Consider the following 25,431-nt stretch of genomic DNA (forward strand, 5'->3'; position numbering starts at 1 on the left):
GTGTTGTTCCACATCCTAATTGAATTACGTTTAGGGACGTTTTTATGCAAGACATTTTTGTGTTAAGAGCTGCTAGATTTGGTATACCCAGCTGTTTTTGTTCTGTTATCTATTATGCCTTTCCCCATCTCTACTCTCTGTATTAAACCAGGGCTATCAACTCCATCAGTTCATAAAACTTTCATGTCTCATTCCATTATCTTCCCAAATATGTCCTAGATACCCCCTTCTTTTCAACTCCCTCCTGCTTGCTGTCTTCTTCCAACTTCTATTTTATCTTCTGCTTTAACCTGCAGCCCTACATATTTCAACATAAGAAAACTGACAGCAAAATCAAAAGTTGAAAAACAAACCACTAAATATCTAACTCTTGAAGAAAAATGGCATTTAAATACCCAGTGGCAGAGGTGAAGTCATAGCCAAGGCCTTGTTATAAGATAGACTGAAGTTTTCATATCAAGCTAAGCCATGCCTGATCTTCTTAACCCACTGTGGAATTTTTAGGGACCAAGATCTACATCTCCATAAATGAGGTTCAAATATTGTGCATTTTATTGCCACTGATGAACAAAACTTTGATTAGGGAGATTAACAATGCAGGTAGAACTTGGTCACTGGCGCATTTCTGATACCAAAGCACAACGTAAGTGACAGCCATCCATATCCAACTGCAGAAGTGTCACTTCATCCAATTGCAAAGCAGTAATACATAAAATATAAAGACACTAGTAAAAAAAAGGCCCGTTTCTGACACAAATGAAACGGGTGCTAGTAAGGTTTTCCTCGGAGTGTGTGAGAGTGAATGTGCAAGTGTATGTGTATGAGAGCAAGTGAGTCTGGGTGCAAGTGCGTATGTGTGTGTGGGACAGACTCTGTGAGACAGTGTATGAGTGACTGTGTGACAGAGAGTGAATGTGATACAGTGTAAGAGAAAGACTGACTGCGAGAGTGTGTGTGACAGAGATACACCCCCCCCCCCCCCCCTCTCTGGTGTCAGGCCTCCCCTCCCTCCCTCTGGTGTCTGAGTGTTACTGTGCAGGATGCTGAGCTCTGGCTGTGCTTCAAGGAACTGACCAATCCTATTTAATAGAATGCAGCTCCAACATTCTGAAGCCGAGAAACCTCGTGTGGTTGGTCACTTCTGCTTGAGACAAACCCGGAAGTACGTGATGTCAATTCAGGAGATGGATAGAGAGCAGGAATGCCTCAGCCATGCAATCAGCTTCAGAATGTTGGGAGGTGCGTCTTATTATATAGGATGCATGTTGTGCTTACTCAGTTACGTGATATTGGTATGGATTTACTAACAAGCAAGGGCATCTCACATTGTCACTATACCATAAAAGGTTATCCAGCAGGGTTTTAGTTATATCTCCTACCCCAAAGAAAGTAAGCAGCTGCCAACTATGTTAACATTGATCAAAGTCAGCTTCTTTCATAGAACTAGCTTTTACTGCCCCTTCTGCTCAGTTCAATAGCAGTACCCAATATCAAAATGTTCCCACGTAGGTAAGGCATTCTGCTCAAACGTGCAGTTTCAGAAATGTCAGCCCATTCATCAAAAGGAATTCCATCAGAAAAAAAAAAGTGGGAACATTATTATTTATTGCATTTGTACCCCACATTATCCCACCTTTTTGCAGGCTCAATGTGGCTAAGTATGTTTTTTTCCTCTAAGTGGAACACTACAGCTTTCCTTGGTGCTGTCATTTATTTTTATTACATTTGTACCCCACGCTTTCCCACTCATAGCAGGCTCAATGCGGCTTACATGTTATATACAGGTACTTATTTGTACCTGGGGCAATGGAGGGTTAAGTGACTTGCCCAGAGTCACAAGGAGCTTCCTGTGCCTGCAGTGGGAATCGAACCCAGTTCCCCAGGACCAAAGTCCACCACGCTAAGCACTAGGCCACTCCTCCACTCCATTTCTTGAATAAGTTTCCATTTATGATTTTGGACCACTATAGGAAGACCCCTGAGGAAAGCTTCATTGCCAAACAACCCATGCTGGGTCCCTAGAAATGGTTTCCGTCTGCGCTTGTCGAGTGTTTGTTCCATCATCCTGGTTCACTGCCTTGTGATGGTCATTTCTACTTTTGTCTGTTTCCTCATGGGAGTGGACTGGTTGGTTGTATTAATTCCATCAGACCACATTAACTTTGCCTGTAACAGTTTCTCTCCATGAAAGGAGCATTTTTCATTGATACCAACTGACAATGCTGCAACATATAAACAAACCTCCCAAACCGAAGAATTCCGTAACAGTTTCTATTTGATTTGACCAAGGAAAGCCGTACAGGACCAAATATTGCAAAGGGAATGAGCATCAAGGAAGAGTTTCAGCATCCAGTGAATAGTGTATTTAAAACTTAAGCAATGTCAAAAATCTTTCACTAAATTATATGAATGAAATACATACTGAATGCAGGTAAGTACACAAAAATTGTATAAACATTTTTATTATAAAATCATAAAAGCAAAGTACACTGGCAATTTATTTATTAAAAATAGAGTAAAGTTAAATTATTCTAGTATTTTAGTCTAGATCATTTTCATTTTATATTTTCATGATTTTCAGAATTTCTGTTCAAGTACTTTTGTTTAAAATCATTCCTTCCACCTGCAATTTTAAATTAGTATATAGTTTTTACAAATTGTGCTTCTTGATATGCCAGCTGTATGACATCTGCCTGCCAAATGAAAACGAAAAAAGGAGAGTTAATTCAAACACATCTTGAACAGCTAAGAGCACATTACTACTACTACTACTACTAAAAATCATTTCTACAGCGCTACCAGTCACACATTACTAACTTAATTATGCATTCACTATGCAAACTATTTAACAGCATCCAATTTACTTATCATACATTAGTGGAAAATATGTATCCCTCTGTGAATGCAAAATGAAATTCAATTTCCAACTGGGAACTGGAAATGACTAATAATTATCCCTATATAAGAATTACTATAGATCACTTACCATGAGAAGTGATTTTGGAAAACAGCATGTTTCAAAATCTGCGCTTTTATTTTAATATACTGCAATTGTGGACAACTGACCTCAAATGCTGCTGCATTCTTGCAGTGGTTATTAGAGCAGCTCCATATAAACAGACGTGGATTCTTGCAGTGATACAGTGAATGATACATACCTGTAGCAGGTGTTCTCCGAGGACAGCAGGCTGATTGTTCTCACGACTGGGTGACATCCGCGGCAGCCCCCACCAACCGGAAGAAGCTTTGCGGGTGGTCCGCACGCAGGGCACGCCCACCGCGCATGCGCGGCCGTCTTCCCGTCCGTGCGTGACCGTTCCCGCCAGTTGAATGACAAGCAAGAAACAACATGAAAACGCAACTCCAAAGGGGAGGAGGGAGGGTAGGTGAGAACAATCAGCCTGCTGTCCTCGGAGAACACCTGCTACAGGTATGTATCATTCACTTTCTCCGAGGACAAACAGGCTGCTTGTTCTCACGACTGGGGTATCCCTAGCTCTCAGGCTCACTCAAAACAAGAACCCAGGTCAATTGAACCTCGCAACGGCGAGGGTATAACAGAAATTGACCTACGAAGAACAACTAACTGAGTGCAGCCTGACCAGAATAAATTCGGGTCCTGGAGGGTGGAGTTGGATTTACACCCCAAACAGATTCTGCAGCACCGACTGCCCGAACCGACTGTCGCGTCGGGTATCCTGCTGGAGGCAGTAATGTGATGTGAATGTGTGGACAGATGACCACGTCGCAGCCTTGCAAATCTCTTCAATAGTGGCTGACTTCAAGTGGGCCACTGACGCTGCCATGGCTCTAACACTATGAGCCGTGACATGACCCTCAAGAGCCAGCCCAGCCTGGGCGTAAGTGAAGGAAATGCAATCTGCTAGCCAATTGGAGATGGTGCGTTTCCCTACAGCGACCCCTAGCCTGTTAGGGTCGAAAGAAACAAACAATTGGGCGGACTGTCTGTGGGGCTGTGTCCGCTCCAAGTAGAAGGCCAATGCTCTCTTGCAGTCCAATGTGTGCAACTGACGTTCAGCAGGGCGGGTATGCGGCCTGGGGAAGAATGTTGGCAAGACAATTGACTGGTTAAGATGGAACTCCGACACCACCTTCGGCAGGAACTTTGGGTGGGTGCGGAGCACTACTCTGTTGTGATGAAATTTGGTATATGGAGCATGAGCTACTAGGGCTTGAAGCTCACTGACCCTAAGAGCTGAAGTAACTGCCACCAAGAAAATGACCTTCCAGGTCAAGTACTTCAGATGGCAGGTATTCAGTGGCTCAAAAGGAGGTCTCATCAGCTGGGTGAGGACGACGTTGAGATCCCATGACACTGCAGGAGGCTTAATAGGGGGGCTTTGACAAAAGCAAGCCTCTCATGAATCGAACGACTAAAGGCTCTCCAGAGATGGCTTTACCTTCCACACGATAATGGTAAGCACTAATCGCACTAAGGTGATTCCTTACTGAGTTGGTCTTGAGGCCAGACTCCGATAAGTGCAGAAGGTATTCAAGCAGGTTCTGTGCAGGGCAAGAACGAGGTTCTAGGGCCCTGCTCTCACACCAAACGACAAACCTCCTCCACTTGAAAAAGTAACTCTTTTTAGTGGAATCCTTCCTAGAGGCAAGCAAGACACGGGAGACACCCTCAGACAGACCCAATGCAGTGAAGTCTACGCCCTCAACATCTAGGCCGTGAGAGCCAGGGACTGAAGGTTGGGGTGCAGCAACGCTCCGTCGTTCTGCGAGATGAGAGTCGGAAAACACTCCAATCTCCACGGTTCTTCTGAGGACAACTCCAGAAGAAGAGGGAACCAGATCTTACGGGGCCAAAAGGGCGCTATCAGAATCATGGTGCCGTGGTCTTGCTTGAGCTTCAGTAAGGTCTTCCCCACCAAAGGTATGGGAGGATAAGCATACAGGAGGCCGGTCCCCCAATGGAGGAGAAAGGCATCCGACGCTAGCCTGCCGTGTGCCTGTAGTCTGGAACAGAACAGAGGCAGCTTGTGGTTGGTCTGAGAGGCGAAAAGGTCCACCGAGGGGGTGCCCCACTCTCAGAAGATCTTGCGTACCACTCTGGAATGAAGCGACCACTCGTGCGGTTGCATGACTCTGCTCAGTCTGTCGGCCAGACTGTTGTTTACACCTGCCAGGTATGTGGCTTGGAGGAGCATGCCGAACTGGCAAGCCCAACGCCACATGCCGACGGCTTCCTGACACAAGGGGCGAGATCCGGTGTCCCCCTGCTTGTTGGTGTAATACATTGCAACCTGAATGTCTGTCCCAATTTGAATAATTTGGTAGGACAGCCGGTCTCTGAAAGCCTTCAGTGCGTTCCAGATCGCTCGGAGCTCCAGGAGGTTGATCTGCAGATCCTTTTCCTGGAGGGACCACAGACCCTGGGAGTGAAGCCCATCGACATGAGCTTCCCACCCCAGGCGAGATGCATCCGTCGTCAGCACTTTCGTGGGCTGCGGAATTTGGAATGGACGTCCCAGGGTCAAATTGGTCCGGATGGTCCACCAGAGCAGTGAAGTGCGGCAACTGGTGGAGGGGCGGATGACATCTTCTAGATTCCCGGTGGCTTGAACCCACTGGGAAGCTAGGGTCCATTGAGCAGATCTCATGTGAAGGCGAGCCATGGGAGTCACATGGACTGTGGAGGCCATATGACCCAGAAGTCTCAACATCTGCCGAGCTGTGACCTGCTGAGACGCTCTGGTCTGCGAAGCCAGGGACAAGAGGTTGTTGGCCCTCGCTTCGGGAAGGAAGGCCTGAGCCGTCTGGGTATTCAGCAGAGCTCCTATGAATTCCAGAGACTGGGTTGGCTGGAGATGGGACTTTGGGTAATTTATCACAAACCCCAGCAGCTCCAGGAGTTGAGTAGTGCACTGCATGGACCGGAGGGCTCCTGCCTCCGAGGTGTTCTTGACCAGCCAATCGTCGAGATATGGGAACACGTGCACTCCCAGCTTGCGTAGATACGCCGCCACCACCACGAGGCACTTTGTAAACACTCTTGGGCAGAGGCGAGCCCAAAGGGCAGCACACAATACTGAAAGTGCCGTGCGCCCAGGCGGAATCTGAGATACTGTCTGTGAGCTGGCAGTATCGGGATGTGAGTGTATGCGTCCTTTAAATCCAGGGAACATAGCCAATCGTTTTTCTGAATCATTGGCAGAAGGGTGCCCAAGGAAAGCATCCTGAACTTTTCTTTGACCAGGAATTTGTTCAGGCCTCTCAGGTACCTGCTTGTGATGGGAGCTGAAGGATTGAGCTCCCGGAGGACAATTTGGTGGCAGGGAGGCCAAATTCAGGGCGTATCCGCACCGCACTATTTGGAGAACCCACTGGTCGGAGGTTATGAGAGGCCACCTTTGGTGAAAGAATTTTAACCTCCCTCCGACCGGCAGATCGTCCGGTACGGACACTTTGAGGGCGGCTATGTTCCCGTGGATCCAGTCAAAAGCCCGTCCCCGGCTTTTGCTGTGGAGGCGCAGGGGGCTGCTTAGGCGCACGCTGTTGACGAGAACGAGCGCGCTGGGGCTGTCCCTGTGCCTGGCGAGGCCTTCGGGCCGGCTGGGTGTACCTACGCCTTGCAAAGGAATAGGGCGCAGCCTGCCGGGCCCGGGAAAAACGTCCACCTGCTGAGGTGGATGCTGAAGGCGCCCGGTGGGAGAGCTTGTCGAGGGCGGTTTCCCGCTGATGCAGTTGGTCCACCAGCTGCTCGACCTTCTCACCAAAAATGTTATCCCCCCCGGCAAGGGACGTCGGCCAGTCTCTGCTGGGTGCGGTTGTCCAGGTCAGAGGCACGCAGCCATGACAGCCTGCGCATCACTATACCTTGGGCCGCAGCACAAGATGCCACGTCACAGATGTCATAGATACCCCTGGACAGGAACTTTCTGCACGCCTTCAGCTGCCTGACCACCTCCTGATAAGGCCTGGACTGCTCCGGCGGGAGCTTATCGACCAGGTCCGCCAGTTGCTTCACATTGTTCTGCATGTGGATGCTCGTATAGAGCTGGTATGACTAGATGCGGGTCACGAGCATGGAGGATTGGTAGGCCTTCCTCCCAAACGAGTCCAGAGTGCGAGACTCCCGCCCCGGGGGCGCCGAGGCGGTATCCCTCGAACTCCGTGCCCTCTTGAGAGCAGAATCCACGACCGCCGAGTCATGGGGCAATTGTGGCCGCATTAACTCTGGGTCCGAGTGGATCCTGTACTGGGACTCTGCTTTCTTGGGGATGGTGGGATTAGTTAATGGTCGCATCCAGTTCCGAAGCAGTGTCTCCTTGAGGACATTGTGCAGCGGTACCGTGGTGGACTCTCTAGGTGGTGATGGATAGTCGAGGACCTCGAGCATCTCAGCCCTCGGCTCATCCACAGAGACCACGGGAAAGGGAATGCAAATAGACATATCCCGCACAGAGGAGGCAAAAGAGAGACTCTCAAGGGGCGAGAGCTTTCTCTCTGGTGAAGGCGTGGGGTCCGAGGGGAGACCCGCAGACTCCTCTGAGGAGAAATATCTGGGGTCCTCCTCTTCCCCCCACGAGGCCTCTTCCTCGGTATCGGACATGAGCTCATGTAGCTGAGTCCGGAACCGGGCCCGGCTCGACGTCGAGGCACCAAGGCCTCGGTGTCGTCGAGCGGTGGACTCCCGCGCCGGCGGGGACGAAGCTCCCTCCATCGACGTCGACTCCACCTGCGTGGCGGTCGAGACCGGCGCCGCAAGCGGCGGCAGCGTCGACAACCTCGGCACCGGGCTAGAGCTCGCCGGCGCCACAGTCATCGGCGCCTGGCGCATCAGCCCTTCCAGGATCCCCGGAAGGATGGCTCGGAGGCACTCGTCCAGGCCCGCTGTCGGGAAAGACGTGGGGGCCGGTAGAGGCATCGGTGCCGGAAGCTGCTCGGGTCCAGGAGACTGCACCGAAGTGCTGGGACCCTGACGTGGCGGTACCTCCACCACCGAGGGGGACCTCTCCTCTCGACGCGGACGCTTCGGCGTCGACTCCTCTCCGGTACCGAGAGCCGGATGCGTCGAGGGCGACCGGTGACGGTGCTTCTTTGCCTTCTTACGGTGCCCGTCACCGGTGCCGGGTGGTATGGAGGAGGAGGAGGAGGAGGTCGATCCCCCTCGGTCCCGAGGAACCGGGTCAGACAGGGTTCGGTCCCGAGGGCCACGGGCTGAAGGAGTGACCGGGGCCGACTGCCCACGCGGTCTCTCACCTCTACCCTCACCGGAGGACCGGCGGGCCGACGGGACCTGTTCTCCTGGGGTCGATGCCATCGATGCCGATTTTTCGGGCATCGATACCGGTACCGAAGGACTGGGCGTCGATACCGATGCCGTCGAAGTCGACGGGCCGGCGCAAGTTCCAAAAAGACGGTCCCGCAGAACTTGCCTCGCAACCTGAGTCCGTTTCCGGAGACCGAGACACAGGGAACACGACTTGATATTGTGCTCCGGCCCAAGGCACTGGAGGCACCAAGCGTGGGTGTCGGTCTGCGAGATCGGCCGGCCGCACCGACCACACTTCTTAAATCCACTCGGGACCTTCGAGGACATCGACGGAAAAATCGCGTCGGCGAAGTTAAAGTCGTCGATGGTGGCGGAAATCACACCTCAAAAAAATAAATCGATCGCAACGCGACGCCCTGCTAGAAACGAGGGAAAAAGGAGCGCGTGCTCTTTTTTTTTTTTAAAGAAAAGAAACTGGGGCACGCGGTAACCAAAAAACTAAACAAAACTAAACAAAATCGCGTAAATGCGACGGTCTTTCCGGGGCTGCGAAGGGAGAGCGGCGACGGCACGACTCTCCTCAGGCGCGGAAAAGAAAAGACTGGCGGGAACGGTCACGCACGGGCGAGAAGACGGCCGCGCATGCGCGGTGGGCGTGCCCTGCGTGCGGACCGCCCGCGAAGCTTCTTCCGGTTGGTGGGGGCTGCCGCGGACGTCACCCAGTCGTGAGAACAAGCAGCCTGCTTGTCCTCGGAGAATAATCTGTTGCTTTTACTGCAGCACCACATTAAAAACAAATTTAATGGATACTATATGGCTCAGGAATAATGTGTAGTTGTAAGGGAGACTGTCTTTCTGCTCTTTGGGTTGTCAAGGACAAGGGATTAAAAGAATATTCACAACTCACAAAGCAGAAACTCCCACCTATCATCTATACCTACAAGCCTTCTCAGAGGTACACTTGTGTTGAGTTTCAGAGGAACTGAATTTCTATGAAAGGGTTGGGAAGGGAGAGCTGAGCTAACAAACAAAAGCAAACAGCACACTGCTGTACATAAAGGCTCACATAACCAGAACTCAACAGGGGCTGATTCAGACAGGTGAAAGCACTTCTGATTAAGTGTCCAGAGAGGCATGTGGGAGAGAGTACTGCTTCCCATAACCATGGTTCTTCCACTAGCCCCCACTCAAACTACTGCTTTTACATACTGAATCCAACATTAAACATTTATAACACAAAATGCGTCTTGATATGCCTTTTAGCATGTCACTAGTGTGTGTGTGTATATATATATATATTTTTTTTCTCTTTAAAGTTTACCCTGGCATCGCATGTTCCAATTATGTGAACTGCTTTTATTAGTAACCTTCAGGAATGAGGGATTGAAAAATGTTTTATAGACTGTAGTTTTCCTAAATATTTTCAAAATGTAGTAAAACGCTTTGAACATTAAATAGCAGTCCCAAGTTTATGAACCATTCTTTGTGATAAAAAGTTGGCAGTATCCAGTTTGTGGGTCAAAGGTCTAAATTTAGCAAACATAAGCTTGATATTTCTATTAATTAAAAACAAATGTCTACAATGGTTCTAATAGGGTGGTTTGAAAACATTTCACAGAAATGTACATAATTACTCCCAAAAGGATGTGTCCCTCTACAACTAATTTTCAGAGTATGGCATCCAATTGTGTACAATTTTGAAGAAGAAAAAAAAAAAAAATCAGATATTTAACTAGAAAACTGATGGCCTTCATATAAATGGGTGCTCCCAATACTTCCTTCCTTAAAACACACTAAATAATAACTGAAAATGTCCACCTACCATTTTACTACCAACGCCCATGATGGACCGTTGCAAAACTGTACTAACGGCCACATGCTCGTCTGATTTGTTCAAATGGAGCAGGTTACAGTCTTTGTACCAGCAGACACAGCTTGTCCATGTTCATACCAAAAGCTAGATCCAGTAAGAAGGAAAATTATTTAGCTGTAGAAAGCCACTTAACATTTGTGAATTTAGAAGCAAAAGAAAAAAAGTGTGAAGTTATTCTTTAGGTGGTAATTAACTGATTACCATATTAGACTATGTATGATAAGCACTATACTGAAAGAATACACTATCAAAATATATTTCTTTGTTTTTTTTTTATTTTAAGAAAGGAAAAGTAAATAAGAGCTTACCTAAAGCAGTTTAACTGAAGCTTAGAACTACTTTGCTCTAGCCCTCAGCTTTCGTTGGCATCCTTAAACTATTGTAGTTAAAGCTTTGCAGATATATAGCTCAGCTTTTTAAGACTGGCTGAACTTAGCAGTCGGTTCAAGAGTTCTCTAGACCTGCATCCCTGGGAAGGGTACCTCGCTGGGGATATTTCCTTTCCTTGCCATTGAAGCAGCAGCTGCATCTAAAAGATCTAAAAAGGCATCGCTCCTTGCAGAGATCCCTCTTCATTATCTAGATACATTCCTCCTGATGATGCGCAGACAAAATACTTTCTGACCAACAGTTTACATGTAAGAACACCTTTGTAGGAAGTCCTTAACTACTCCTTGCCTTAATTTACAATATAAAAAATAAATCTAAAAAATTAGACAATTTCCTTTATAATTATTTTATTAATCATAAATGTACAACAGCTTCTTAACTCTACACACGCACTGAATATTTAAAAGAAAAACGTAGTCTTATTACACCATGATCCTGGCCAATTGCTTTTTCAAAACTTTTGAGAAAAATCTTAAAAAAAGGTTTCACATGTCACCTGAAACTTACAAATTGAACATTATCAAAGAAGGAATGCTTCTATACTCTTACAAAGACCACTAAAATAAACAACAATTAAAAAGCTAAGAAACTGTCTCCAAAGTTTTTATACAGTCCTTCCTCCACAGTAATGTTTTTAAATAATCCACTCCATTCAAAAATGGCTCTCTGCATCTGCTCTGGTGTCTTCTGCCATATCATTGCATACTTATGCATGACTGAGATAAAGAGTGAGTTTCCTTAACATTGTTAATTCGATAACCTGAAGCTGTTTCTGTTACCTCTGGGCTCTCATCCTCTCCTATTTATACAGTGAAGCCTGTTTCAACAGAATTAAAAAGAGTGAAAAAATAGGTTATGATTTTATCTAACCAGATTTTAAAGGAAAGACAGTATTATCCTAAAAAGCTTTCACTCCTGCAGCTAAGTCTAAATATAGATCTACATATAAATTGAGCCTGGTATTTTGGTTAAATTTATGCTTACCCATTGCAATTTTTCCAACACTCAGTAACGGCTCCTCCCACCATAGCCACCACTTCCACTGCTACCTCCAGGACCATAGTTGCCTATAAAAATTTTAAGTCATAAGAATATTTCCATTTCTACAAGAGTACCTCTCCTTTAAGCTAAGCTCAACAATTTTTTTTTTACACTCTTTGCTCTATCGTTTAACCTGTTTACTTGTTTAATTCAGACAGACAAGTGGCTCATGATTTTAAACAGCAACAGTACTAAACTTGCCAAAAAATTCTGGTTTACGATACATGCATATGTTTCCATTTTAGCAAAGTTTAGATCTTGCAAGGGGAAAGGAATGGCTAATTTTTCAGCAAACTGAAGTCTTGACAAAAAGGAGAGTATCAAATAGCAGGCTGTGCAGTCCCCCTCCACCCCCCCTCCCCGAGACAGGCTAGCATACCATGGAGGCCATACATTCAAATTTCTATTATGCATATTCATTGTATCTTGAAAACCAGACTGCCTTGGTGTGTCCCACAGACTGGGTTGAGAACTCATGCCTCTGACAATCTACACCACCATAAAATAAGGTCAATTCTAAACACACTGGGCTGATTGCTTAGGGCAGCTGCAGACAAAAAATATATACCCTGACAGTCACATGAACTTATTGACATACTTCTACTTGCAGGGAGTGGGAGAAAATTTTCAAATAGCCCATTTACCTAAGTGGTATTTGGAAGATCTTCACAAATATTTAAACTGTTTTAGATGTTTTAGATGTAAAGCTAAGCAAGCTTATACTCAAAAAGCATTTATGCTGTCAGCACCAGATGTTAACTGTATAATACTTTAGGTTGAGCATTTCCTGCCAAACAGCAACATTAAGCCACTATATGTAGGCAACTGTTTCAGTAGACCACAAATGGCAAAACAGCAGTCCTAAAAAAAAAAAAAAAAAATTATTAAATTTAGGGTCTAATATTCAGCCAGACCTAGCAGGTAAGCTGGCTTATTATATAAATCAAAACTGGATCTTTAAGCAGAGTTTAAGTGTGCTGAATACCGACCCTGATGTCACTTAAGAGATGCAATCTATCCTCAAATTTAACCCCCCCCCCCCCCCCAGTGCATTTTGTCTCAACAGGTCTTGCGGTCTAACAACACGAAGAATTAAAGCTGATTTTACAAGCAGCAACTCTTCTGATAACCAAAGCATAAATATCTGCTTCACCCTTATGGGCATGTGACCTAGAAAGAATGCTCTTGGGATCATCAAGAAATTACAGTGCAAATCCACTTAAGTAAAAATTTGGGATGCATGCAAAGCAGCAGGCAATAATGAATCTAGTATAAAGCAAATAACTGCAGACTAGAATAGTAGATAATGTACTGCCACCCTGAAAAAGTAACTTTGCAGGACAGGAATCGCGACTAACTTTTTTTTTTTTGCTTCAGAGCCATCTGCGTTCACCTTAGTGCAATAAGTACATCCCACAATCTCGTAAGAAGAAATACTGGGGCTTGAAAAATATTGTATTATGGGAAAATAAAACAGTTCTAAACATACTGGGACAGATTGAAGGCCCATCAAGCCCAGCATCCTGTTTCTAACAGTGGCCAATCCAGGTCACATGTACCTGGCAAGATCCCCAAAAAAGTATAATACGTTTTATGTTGCTTATTCTAGAAATAAGCAGTGGATTTTCCCAAAGCCCATTTTAATAATGGTCTATGGACTCTTTCTTTAGGAAGCCATCCAAACCTTTTTAAAACCCCACTAAGCTTACTACTTTTGCTACATTCTCTGCAACGAATTCCAGCGTTTAATTACACGTCGAGTGAAAAAAAGTTTTCTCCAATTCGTTTTAAATTTACTACTTTGTAGCTTCATCGCATGCCCCCTAGTCCTAGCATTTTGGAACGAGTAAAGCAGCAATTGCGTCTACCCGTTCCACTCCACTCATTATTTTATAGACCTCTATCATATCTCCCCCTCAGCCGTGTTTTCTCCATGTTGGAGAGCCCTAGCCGCTTTAGCCTTTCCTCATAGGAAAATCTTCCCATCCCCTTTATAATTTTCATCGCCCTTCTCTTTACCTTTTCTAATTCCATTATCTTTTTTTGAGCTGCAGCAACCAGAACTGAACACAATATTCGAGGTGCGGTCGCACCATGGAGTGATACAAAGGCATTATAAGGTGAAATTAGGCCTTACCTGCTAATTTTCTTTCCTCTAGATCCTCCAGACCGTTCAAGACGCTTAGGTTATGCACTCCTACCAGCAGAGGGAGACTGAGAACACAAACTTCTTATACAAGTAGCCTGTGCAGACCTTCTACTAACCAGTAAAACAGTAACAAAGCAGAGGAACAAAACAACTCCACCTAAACAAAACCACTGAATCCACACTCAGATCTCCTCCCCTTAAGACGGGGAATTCAACTACAGATGGGCACAAACAGTGGCACAAACTGCCCTTAGTAAAACTCCAGGACCCAAATCACAGGAGCTACTAGTAATATCTGCAACTGAAGTCTAAAGAAAATATCATACTGAACTGTCCGATACATTGGGTGGGCTGTTGAAGAGTCTGGAGGATCGAGAGGAAAGAAAATTAGCAGGTAAGGCCTAATTTCACCTCCCTCAGCAATCCTCCAGACCGTTCAAGACGCTTGGGACGTACCAAAGCAGTAAACACATCTAAGGGTGGGACCTGCGAAGCCCAGAGGACAGGACTGCAGCTCCAAAACTGGCATCCTCCCTTGCCTGTACATCCACTCTGTAATGTTTGACAAAAGAATGCAGGGAGGACCACACCACCGCTCTACAAATGTCCACTGGTGGAACAAAACTACTCTTTGCCCAAGAAGCCGCCATCCCTCTAGTGGAATGTGCCTTGAGCCCCACCGGCACCATACGGCCGTGCAATATGTAAGCCGAAGAGATGGCATCCTTCAACCACTGAGCTATAGATGCCTTAGAAGCAGCAGCTCCCTTCTTGGGCCCCCCATGAAGGACAAATAACCTGTCCGAAGACCTGAATTCCTCCGACCTGCGCAAGTAAACCTTCAACACTCTGCGCACATTCAATTTCGCCAAACGACGCTGAGAAGCATCCCCCGTCCGGTCCCCCAAGACCGGCAACGAAATCACCTGATTGACATGAAAGGAGGATACCACCTTAGGCAAAAACGAAGGGACTGGACACAGCGAAACCTTTCCTTAGAAAACCACAGAAACAGAGGCCTACATGAAAGAGCCTGAAGTTCCGAAATCCTGCGAGCAGACAATATAGCTACCAAAAAGACCACCTTCATAGTAAGGTCTTTTATCGAACAAGACTCCAAGGGCTCAAAAGGAGAACCCGCCAAAGAGTTCAGAACGATATTAAGATCCCACTGAGGAACTACCGGCCGCTGAGGACGAAGCAACTTCACCCCCCTCAAAAAAACGGATCACATCCGGGGAAGACGCAACCGACCTGCCCTGCACCTTACCTCGAAAACACGCCAAAGCAGCCAGCTGCACCTTCAAAGATGACAATAAAAGGCCCTTCTCAAAACCATCCTGCAAGAAATCTAAAATGCACGACACAGAAACTGTCAAAGGAACACACGCCCGGTCCCCACACCAATCTTCAAATATGCGCCACACACGCACATAGGCCAAAGACTTTGAACGTTTGCGAGACAGCAGCATCGTCTGAATCACCTGAGGAGAAAATCTTTTCCTTCTCAACCATTCCCTCTCAAGGGCCACACCGTAAGAGAGAACCAAGCCAGATCAGGCATGACAATTGGACCCTGACACAACAGCACCGAGCCCCCCAGCCGCAGAGGCTCGCCTTCTAACAGGCGCATCAGATCCCCGAACGGCAGACGCGGCCAATTCGGAGCCACCAACAACACCGGGCCCGCATGACATTCTACCCTCTGTAGGACTCAACCTATCAAGGGCCACGGGGGAAACACGTACAGCAACACCCGCTGAGGCCACGGAAGGACCAACGCATCGATCCCTTCCGCTTGCAGATCCCGACGCCTACTGAAGTACCGAGGAACCTGAGCATTCTGTGCTGACGCCATGAGATCCACTACTGGCATTCCCCACTTTAGAACTATCTGGTTGAACGACCGGTGCAGAGACCATTCTCCAGGGTCCAACATGTGTCTGCTTAGAAAATCCGCGTTCACATTGTCCACCCCGGCCATGTGCACCGCTGAAATCGGCACTAGATGCCTTTCCATCCAACTCATGAGCAGAGCCGTCTCGATTGCCAACTGCGGACTCTTTGTACCGCCCTGCCGGTTGACATATGCTACCGCTGTCGCGTTGTCGGACATGACTCTTACCGCCTTTCCGACCACACTTGAGCGAAACGCCAACAGAGCTAGCCGAATCGCTCTTGACTCCAACTGGTTGATAGACCACTGAGCTTCCTCCGTCGACCACCGCCCCTGCGCGGACTGACCGAGACACTGAGCTCCCAAGCCCAGCAGACTGGCATCCGTTACCAGAATCACCCACTGAGGAGGTTCCAACGGCATGCCCTTTTTCTGATGGGCTGAGCACAGCCACCACTGAAGACTGCGCCGAGGAGCCCCCCCTCAATAGCAACCGCAACTCCAACCTGTGTACCTGGGGAGACCACCGGGACAACAGAGCCGACTGAAGCTGACGCATATGCGCCTTGGCCCATGGTACTACCTCTATCATCGCTGCCATGAGGCCCAGAACCCGAAGGTACATTCGAACCATCGGGGACTCTGAACGGACATTAACAGCCGGACCTGCTGCTGAAGAGAGGCGATCCGAGAATCCGGCAGAAAAACACGACCCACTGCCGTGTCGAACCGCACTCCCAAGTACTCCAGACTCTGCGATGGGATCAACTGACTTGACTACGTTCACTACCCATCCGAGCGATTCCAGAAACGCGACCACCTGAGCCGTCGCCGCAACACTGTGAGCCCGAGACTTTGCCCGGATCAACCAGTCGTCCAGATACGGATGCACCAGAATTTCCTGCCTCCGCAAAGCTGCTGCTACCACCACCATTATCTTGGAGAAGGTGCGTGGAGCCGTTGCCAGACCAAAAGGCAGGGGAACAGAACTGAAAGTGCCTCCCTAAAACAGCAAAACGAAGGAAACGCTGATGGGCCCCTTGAATTGGCACGTGCAGATACACTTCCGTGAGATCCAGTGACGTGAGAAATTCTCCCTGACGAACAGCCACTATGACCGAGCGCAGAGTCTCCATGCGGAAGGATGGTACCTTGAGCACCTCATTGACCCTCCTGAGATCTAAAATGGGTCGAAACTGGTCTTCCTTCTTCGGCACCACAAAGTAAATGGAACAACCCATTCCCTGCTCGTGCCGAGGAATGGGTACCACAGCTCCCAACTGGATTAAACGACTCATAGTCTCTTGAATAGCCTTTAACTTGACTCAAGAGTGACAAGGAGATGGAAGAAACAGATCCTGCAGCGGGTGCTCGAACTCAAGCGCATAACAGTCGCAAACGACCTCCAGCACCCACTGATCTGAAGTAATTTGGGTCCACCCCTGATAAAACAGACGAAGTCACACCCGACCTTCACCAGAGGCTGGACCCACACACCTTCTTAAGGAGGACTTACCACCATTTCCGGCACCTCCGGAGAAGTCCCGACCTCCTCGATGACCCCCTCGAAAGGACTGCGTCCGCTTGAAAAAAACGGTTTTTAGAAGGAGATACAAATCTGCCCGGCCTGTACCGCCTTGAGTTCTTAAACTGACCTCTAGCCGAACCCCCTCGCCTAGCCGACTTAGGCCGTAACTCCGGCAACCGTGAGACCTTGGTATCCCCAAGACCACTCATCAGTTTATCCAAGTCCTCTCCAAACAACATAGAACCTTTGAAAGGTGGGGAACACAACTTTGCTTTAGAGGCCGCATCTGCCACTCAGCCCCTAAGCCAAAGAGCCCCGTGAGCCGTCACCGCCAGAGCCATATTCTTAGCTGAAGCCCTTAGCAAATCATAAAGGGTGTCCGCCAAAAACGAAGACCCCATCTCCAATTTGGCCAGCTCCTGAACCAAACCAGTCCTAAGAGCTTCTCCACCGAACGGAAACAAGCTCTGGCTACCAAGCCCCCACACACAGAGGCTTGCAAGGCCAAAGCCGACAAATCAAAGCTCTGCTTCAGAAAGGACTCTAGCTTCCTATCCTGAGGATCCCGTAAGGCTGTACCGCCATCCACCAGAATGGCCGTAGCCTTAGTAACCACCGGTAGGAGTGCATAACCCAAGCGTCTTGAACAGTCTGGAGGACTGCTGAGGAACATTGCATTACGTAGCTATAATTTGGGTCCCTCTTTCCGCACACGCATCACTTTGCGCTTGCTCACATTAAACATCTGCCATTTAGATGCCCAGTCTCCCAGTATCCTCTTGTAATTTTTCACAATCGTCTTGCGATTTAGCAACTTTGAATAACTGTGTTGTCAGCAAATTTAACTGCATCACTAGTTACTCCCATTTCTATATTATTTTTAAATATATTAAAAAGCAGCGGTCCCAGCACAGACCCCTGGGGAACACCACTATCTACCCTCCTCCACTGAGAATACGGACCATTTAACCCTACTCTGTTTTCTATCTTTTAACCAGTTTTTAATCCACAATAGGACACTACCTGCTATCCAATGACTTTCCAATTTCCTCTGGAGTCTTTCATGAGGTACTTTGATAGTCCCTTTTAAACTAGTTAATTGAGATACCTGACCTGCGAGCTGTAGCAAATGACCTCCCTGATTTTAGGTGGTAACAGTTAGGGATAACCAAACCCTACTTATTTTAGGTATAGTTCTTGCAGAAATGGAAACAAATTTGAAATCTGTCTCAGCTGAAAAATCAGTTCTGGAAATAAATGGTTTACTAGCTGCTTCTACCAAATTTTTTCCCAAAAGAACAGATAACTTTTGCTGCTGTTGACTTTTTCCTAGAAAGGACACCTAGCCTTTGTTTAGGATTGCTTTAATTCGGAAGGGTCCGGGTAGTGACATATTGCCTGGGTGCTGTCCTTTCCCAGCAAGTATGTGGCTCTTAGTCGACTGCTTGAGACTACCTAGCTGCACATTCTTGTTTCCACAATACAGGAGGTGATAACCTGTTTCCATCAGCTTATTGGGGTACAACCTTATCCTAGTTCAGACAGGCAACCAGCTAGTTTTGTTGGCTACCTGATTTTTGAAAGCCTACAATTCTGTACTTTGCCTTAACTCCAAAATATGCAGGTAGAAATCCCCCCTGGAGGGATTTGGCGTTCTGAACCAACCCTTCTAAATATATTCAACCCAAGTTGTATACATCTGTAGCATGAATGGGGAGGAGGATGGAATTTAGATGGGAAAACTGTGTCAAATTGGGGGGGGGGGGGGGGGGGGGGGGAGGGAGGGAGAAGAGCTTCTTAGTGTTCATGCTAATTTTTGCCACCACGATTTCAGTGGCATCACTTGTACATTACCCAGGTCCTTTTCAAGACCAAGCATTTCTATTACCACTGTATCACAGCGTACATTACAATTTTTGCATATCGAATAATGTTTAGAAGACTACTGAAAAAGGCCTGTGGCCAAAACACAGTACTGTTGAATCTCTAACAAATAAAGACTTTTTGAGAAGTATCAGACTGTTGTCCCTGTCTCGAGTCCATGGTTGACTGCCACTGTTCTTTCTTCCTTGTGCATTCATGGGAATTCAGTGTTCTTCCACCTAGGTGGATTTCCTTTGATGGAGAAAGAAAAGCACCAACAGAATAGATGTCCTTAAAACTGCTCAACAAATACAATTCTAGAAGACACTGCATGCCTTGATTCTACATCTGCAGGTCACAAATGGATGATTTCCACAACAACTACTGGCTGTAAGACTAGTTTCAGGTTCTGTTGATGGGTTATAGTCAGTCACATCCACCACAACATTGAGTGGAAATGCTTTTCGAGTAAGTCTGTAGTAGTTTGATAAAGCTCTGCAACGCCCAACAACTGGATAGTGACTTGCGAGTAGCAGAAAATCCAGAGAGGAAAAATGCACAAACTTAGCTTGTGTGAATAAGCCACGATAGCTATGCATAAGGTGAAACTCACAGAGCTACTGCAAGCCCAAAAGGGACAGTGCATTGTATTAAAAGCCCATTGCTCACACTCACTGTATTACTTCTATCTTGTTTTTCCCCCCCACTTGAGACATGTTGATTTTAGTTAGATGACAAATGCTTGCAAATTGATAGAGATTTTGGTTAAATAAGAGGTTTCCCTTGCCATTCAGAGCCAAATATCCTCTTCCACTCTTCTCACAAATGTATTCAAAAGCCTAAATCCCTTCTACTGAAGATCAACTACTCTAGTCAGCAAAAAGGTAAAATTATGTATCATACCTGATAATTTTCTTTCCATTAATCATAGCTGATCAATCCATAGACTGCTGGGTTGTGTCCATCTACCAGCAGGTGGAGATAGAGAGCAATCCTTTTGCCTCCCTATATGTGGTCATGTGCTGCCGGAAACTCCTCAGTATGTCGATATCCAAGCTCCATCCGCAGGACTCAGCACTTAGAGAATTACACCCACAAAGGGACACTCTGCCCAGCTCACCACCGCCGAAACGGGGGAAGGGAATTAACCCAGCTCATCCCCACACAAGTGGGGGAGGGGAATCCGTCCAGCTCATCCCCGCGGAGCGGGGGAGGGACACTACCCCGCCGATGCGGGGGGGATCTGACTTATCCTGCAACCGCAACAGGAGCTGACTGACCCTAACACTGCCGAAGCGGGAGGGGTACAAAGCTGCCCTACTGCCGCACGAAGCGGGAAGAAGCGCCGGCAGAATTTAAGTCTCAATCCAGCCCCGTAAAACGGAGGGGAGAGGAATGCAGCAGCTCACCGTAACACAAATTCGTCTCAACTCTTGAAGAATTCATTGAAAAACTTGAACACGAAGTCCTCCTGAACAGGAACTGAAGACTAAACTTGAACCTGAAATGCAACCAGAATATAAACAGTACAGATATCTGGGAGGGGCTATGGATTGATCAGCTATGATTAATGGAAAGAAAATTATCAGGTATGATACATAATTTTACCTTCCATATCATCATGCTGATCAATCCATAGACTGGTGGGATGTACCGAAGCAGTACTCACCCAGGGCGGGACATTGAAATCCCTGACCGCAACACTGAAGCTCCAAACCGGGCCTCCGCCCGAGCAGCCACAGTCAAGCGGTAATGCCTGGAGAAGGTATGGGCCGATGCCCAAGTTGCCGCCTTGCAAATCTCTTCCAAGGAGATGGACCCGGCCTCTGCCATCGAGGCCGCCTGAGCTCTAGTGGAGTGAGCCTTCAGCTGGATAGGCGGCACCTTCCCCGCGGCCACATAAGCCGCTGCAATGGCTTCCTTGACCCATCTTGCCACTGTAGGCTTAGCAGCCTGCAGACCCTTACGAGGACCTGCAAACAGGACAAACAGATGATCCGATTTCCGGAAATCATTGGTCACTTCCAAGTATCTGATGATGACACGTCTCACATCCAGATATTTGAGAGCAGAGTATTCCTCTGGGTAGTCCTCCCTACGAAAGGAAGGGAGACAGAGCTGCTGATTCACATGGAAGCGAGAAACAATCTTGGGCAGGAAGGAAGGCACTATGCGAATAGTCGCTCCTGCCTCAGTGAATTGCAGAAAAGGCTCTCTACATGAGAGCGCCTGGAGCTCGGAAACTCTTCTGGCTGAAGTGATAGCCACCAAAAAGACTGCTTTCAACGTCAGGTCTTTCAGAGATGCCCTCGACAAGGGTTCAAAAGGCGGCTTCTGCAAGGCTCTTAGCACCAGGTTGAGATTCCACGCAGGCACCACTGAGTGCAGATGAGGGCGCAGGTGATTAACTCCCTTGAGAAAGCGCACCACATCTGGCTGCGAAGCCAGGGAAGCACCCTTCAGGCGGCCCCTGAAGCAAGCCAGAGCCGCTACCTGGACTTTAAGGGAACTGAGCGGCAGGCCTTTCTCCAGACCTTCTTGCAGGAACGCCAGCACTGAAGAAATTGGAGCAGTGAAGGGAGAAAGTGAGCCTGCTTCACACCACGCTGCAAAGGTACGCCAAACCCTGGCGTAAGCATTAGAAGTAGAGCGCTTCCGCGCTTTCAGCATAGTGGCGATGACCTTGTCTGAGAAGCCCTTCTTTCTCAGACGCTGCAGCTCAATAGCCAGGCCGTAAGACCAAAGGGGGAGGGATCCTTCATCACCACGGGACCCTGATGTAACAGGCCCTGCTCCACTGGCAGGCGCAGAGGATCGTCGACTGAGAGCCTGATCAAGTCCGCATACCAGGGACGTCTGGGCCAGTCCGGACCCACCAGGATTATCCGGCCCGGATGCTTTGCCACCCCGTCTAGCACCCTGCCCAACATGGGCCAGGGTGGGAACACATAGAGAAGCTCTTGTGTCGGCCACTGTTGGAGAAGAGCATCTACTCCCAGGGATCGAGGGTCCCGTCCTCTGCTGAAAAAGCGCGGCACTTGGCAATTGGCCGATGACGCCATCAGATCTAGGCTCGGCTGGCCCCAGCGCTTCGTGATGTCCAAGAATGCCTGAACAGATAGCTGCCACTCTCCGGGCTCCAAGGTATGGCGACTGAGAAAGTCCGCCTTGACATTCATGACTCCGGCAATGTGGGCCGCTGACAGCTGTTCCAGGTTCGCTTCCGCCCACTGGCATAGATTCATGGCCTCCTTGGCTACAGGGGCGCTCTTGGTACCTCCCTGGCGGTTGACATAGGCCACAGCCGTGGCATTGTCCGACAGGACCCGTACTGGCTTCAACGCCAGTACCGGGATGAACTCCAAAAGCGCCAACCGAATGGCTCTGAGTTCCAAGGAGGTTGATAGACCACTTTGCCTCTGCAGGAGACCAGAGCCCCTGCGCTGTCCTTCCCAAGCAGTGGGCTCCCCAGCCCGACAAAGAGGCGTCCGTCGTGACGACAATCCACTCCGGGGTCACCAGAGGCATTCCTGCAGACAACTTGTCTGTCTGCATCCACCAGCTCAGCGCCTTGCGCACTGCTGGGTCCAAGGGAAGGCGCACAGCATAATCCTCCGACATCGGAGTCCAGCGCTGCAGCAGAGTGTTGTAGTGGTCTCATATGAGCCCTGGCCCAGGGCACTACTTCCATCGTGGCTGTCATAGAGCCCAACAGCTGCACATAGTCCCAAGCCCGAAGAGGAGAGGCTACTAGGAACTGGTCCACCTGAGCCTGAAGCTTGACAATCCGATTGTCTGGCAGGAACACTCTGCCCACTTGGGTATCGAATCGAACTCCCAGATACTCCAGGGACTGAGTCGGGCGCAGCTGGCTCTTCTCCCAGTTGATGATCCACCCCAGGGAGCTCAAAAGAGCAACCACCCGGTCCACAGCTTTGCCGCACTCTGCATAAGAGGGGGCTCGGATCAACCAGTCGTCCAGATAAGGATGGACTTGTACTCCTTCCTTTCGCAGGAAGGCCGCGATGACCACCATTACTTTGGAGAAGGTCCGCGGAGCAGTAGCCAACCCGAAAGGGAGGGCTCTGAACTGGAAGTGTCGGCCCAGGACTGCAAAACGCAGAAAGCGTTGATGAGGAGGCCAGATGGGAATATGCAGGTACGCTTCCTTGATGTCCATGGAAGCCAAGAACTCTCCTGCCTTCACTGCCGCTATAACAGAGCGGAGAGTCTCCATGCGAAAGTGCCGCACTTTCAAGGCCCGATTGACCCCTTTGAGGTCGAGGATAGGCCGGACAGAACCTCCTTTCTTTGGTACCACAAAGTAAATGGAGTAACGTCCCTTGCCAATCTGATTTTCTGGCACCGGAACGACCGCATCCAGGCGGATCAGGTTGTCCAAGGTCTGCTGCACTGCCACAGCTTTGACCGGAGACTTGCAGGGAGAGAGTACAAACCCGTCTCTTAAGGGTCGACAGAACTCTAACTTGTAGCCGTCTCTGATGACTTCCAGCACCCAAGCGTCTGAAGTTACTTTGGTCCACTCGCCCAGAAACGAGGACAGGCGTCCTCCAATCTGCACTGGGCCATGGACCAGGACCCCGTCATTTGGGTACGAGACCCTGGGGGAGGACCGGAGGGCGTACCTCCGGGACGGCGGTCTCTGCGAAAGGAATGCTGCTTGGGGGAGATGTTCCTTTTGAAGGAAGAGGGGGCAGAGGAGCCCGACTTGCCCGGGTGGTACCGACGGGCTTCCTGAAACCGTCCTCTGGAGATACCGGGGCGAGCACTGGCCCGAGCCCTGACCTCTGGTAACCTCTTGCCCTTAGACGTGCCGAGATCGGTCACGATTTTGTCCAGCTCGACCCCAAAGAGCAGCTTGCCTTTAAAAGGCAATTTAGCCAGGCGGGACTTAGAGGCGTGGTCTGCAGACCAATGTTTCAGCCAAAGCCAGCGCTGCGCAGAGACTGTCTGAGCCATACCTTTAGCCGAGGCTCTCAAGACATCATACAGTAAGTCTGCCAAATAAGCCAAGCCCGATTCCAGGGCCGGCCAGTCAGCCCTCAAGGAAGGATCCGAGGGGGAAGCCCGCTGCACAATCGTCAGGCACGCCCTGGCCACATAGGAGCCGCAAACTGAGGCCTGCAAACTTAAGGCAGCCGCCTCGAAGGACGACCTTAAAGCCGCTTCCAATCTTCTGTCTTGGGCGTCCTTTAGGGCCGTGCCACCTTCCACCGGCAACGCCGTTTTCTTAGTCACCGCAGTGATTAAAGAATCCACGGTAGGCCAAATAAAGGCCTCACGTTCACTTTCAGGCAAAGGATAGAGGCGGGACATAGCCCTAGCCACTTTGAGGCTCGCTTCCGGGACATCCCATTGAGCCGAAATTAGTCCTCTAAGGCCTGGGAATCCACCCGAGGGCGTTTGCTTCCGGGGGCCTCAACCTCGTTATCGGACAAGGGAGAAGGGGCAGCGTTTTGCATAAGGAAGGCCTGATGCAGCAGCAAAATAAACTCGGGGGAGAAACCCCCCAGACTGTGTATTTCAGCAGCCTGGGCCACAGCCCTAGACGCACCCTCAACCGGCGCTCGCAAGAGCGGGGGAGCAACATGCTGCGCATCCAAGATGGCGTCCGGCACGACACTCCGCGAAGGAGCCGCGCGGGAAGAACGGCGCTTAACTTTAGCCGCCTTTTTGCCGTCGCCCAAATCAAGGGCGGCCATGGCATGAACGTCTCCCAGCTCAAGGGCGGCCCAAGAAGAAGCCGTCCGAGCAGAGTGGCCGGCCAAGATGGTGGAGGCGAGCAGCGGGGGATGGGCGTTTATGGCCGCGCCGGAGGAAGAACCGGGACACTGACCGGCCTCCAAACTGACACCCAACAAGGGCGAATCAGACTTTAAAACCCCCGCATCCCCGCTAGAAGCGCACACGCGGTCCGGGGAGCGATTCTTCGCGCCCTCGCCCTCCGACGCCATAGGCCACGTGGAGATCAATCGGGGAACCCCCTGCCCGCTATAAAAAGGTAAAAATTACCTGCTTCTCGCTCCGAGCTGTAATGACCTGGTGTCCCAGTGAGTAGCTGCAATAAACGTTTAAATAAACGTCGAAATAAACGCCCTTAAGGACGTCCAAATATTTTTTTTTTTTTTAACGGAGCCAGCGGGAGGGGGGAGAAAAGGAGGGGCCTGGCGCCACCAGATTTGCACTTGCTCAAGAAGAGCCCTCAACCCCAGGCACTCAACTACACCTAAAAATTAGGCTTGGAGGCCTAGCCAGAGCTGCTGCTGTGTGTGACCACCACCTGCTGAGATAGAGAACATACTGAGGAGTTTCTGGCAGCACATGACCACATATAGGGAGGCAAAAGGATTGCTCTCTATCTCCACCTGCTGGTAGATGGACACAACCCACCAGTCTATGGATTGATCAGCATGATGATATGGAA

General features: G+C 49.0%; 1 long non-coding RNA gene across 1 annotated transcript; it reads right to left on the reverse strand.

The window, feature by feature from the left end:
* Window positions 1-2,436: 2,436 nt before the first annotated feature.
* On the reverse strand, window positions 2,437-11,878 carry LOC115469489. Its single transcript, XR_003942019.1, has 4 exons — window positions 11,493-11,878; window positions 10,427-11,325; window positions 10,068-10,202; window positions 2,437-2,693 (listed from the first exon to the last, which is right to left on the reverse strand). It is a non-coding gene; the product is annotated as an uncharacterized LOC115469489 (long non-coding RNA).
* Window positions 11,879-25,431: the final 13,553 nt, after the last annotated feature.

The sequence above is a fragment of the Microcaecilia unicolor genome, chromosome 1, assembly GCF_901765095.1.
Source record: "Microcaecilia unicolor chromosome 1, aMicUni1.1, whole genome shotgun sequence".
Lineage (NCBI taxonomy): Eukaryota > Metazoa > Chordata > Amphibia > Gymnophiona > Siphonopidae > Microcaecilia > Microcaecilia unicolor.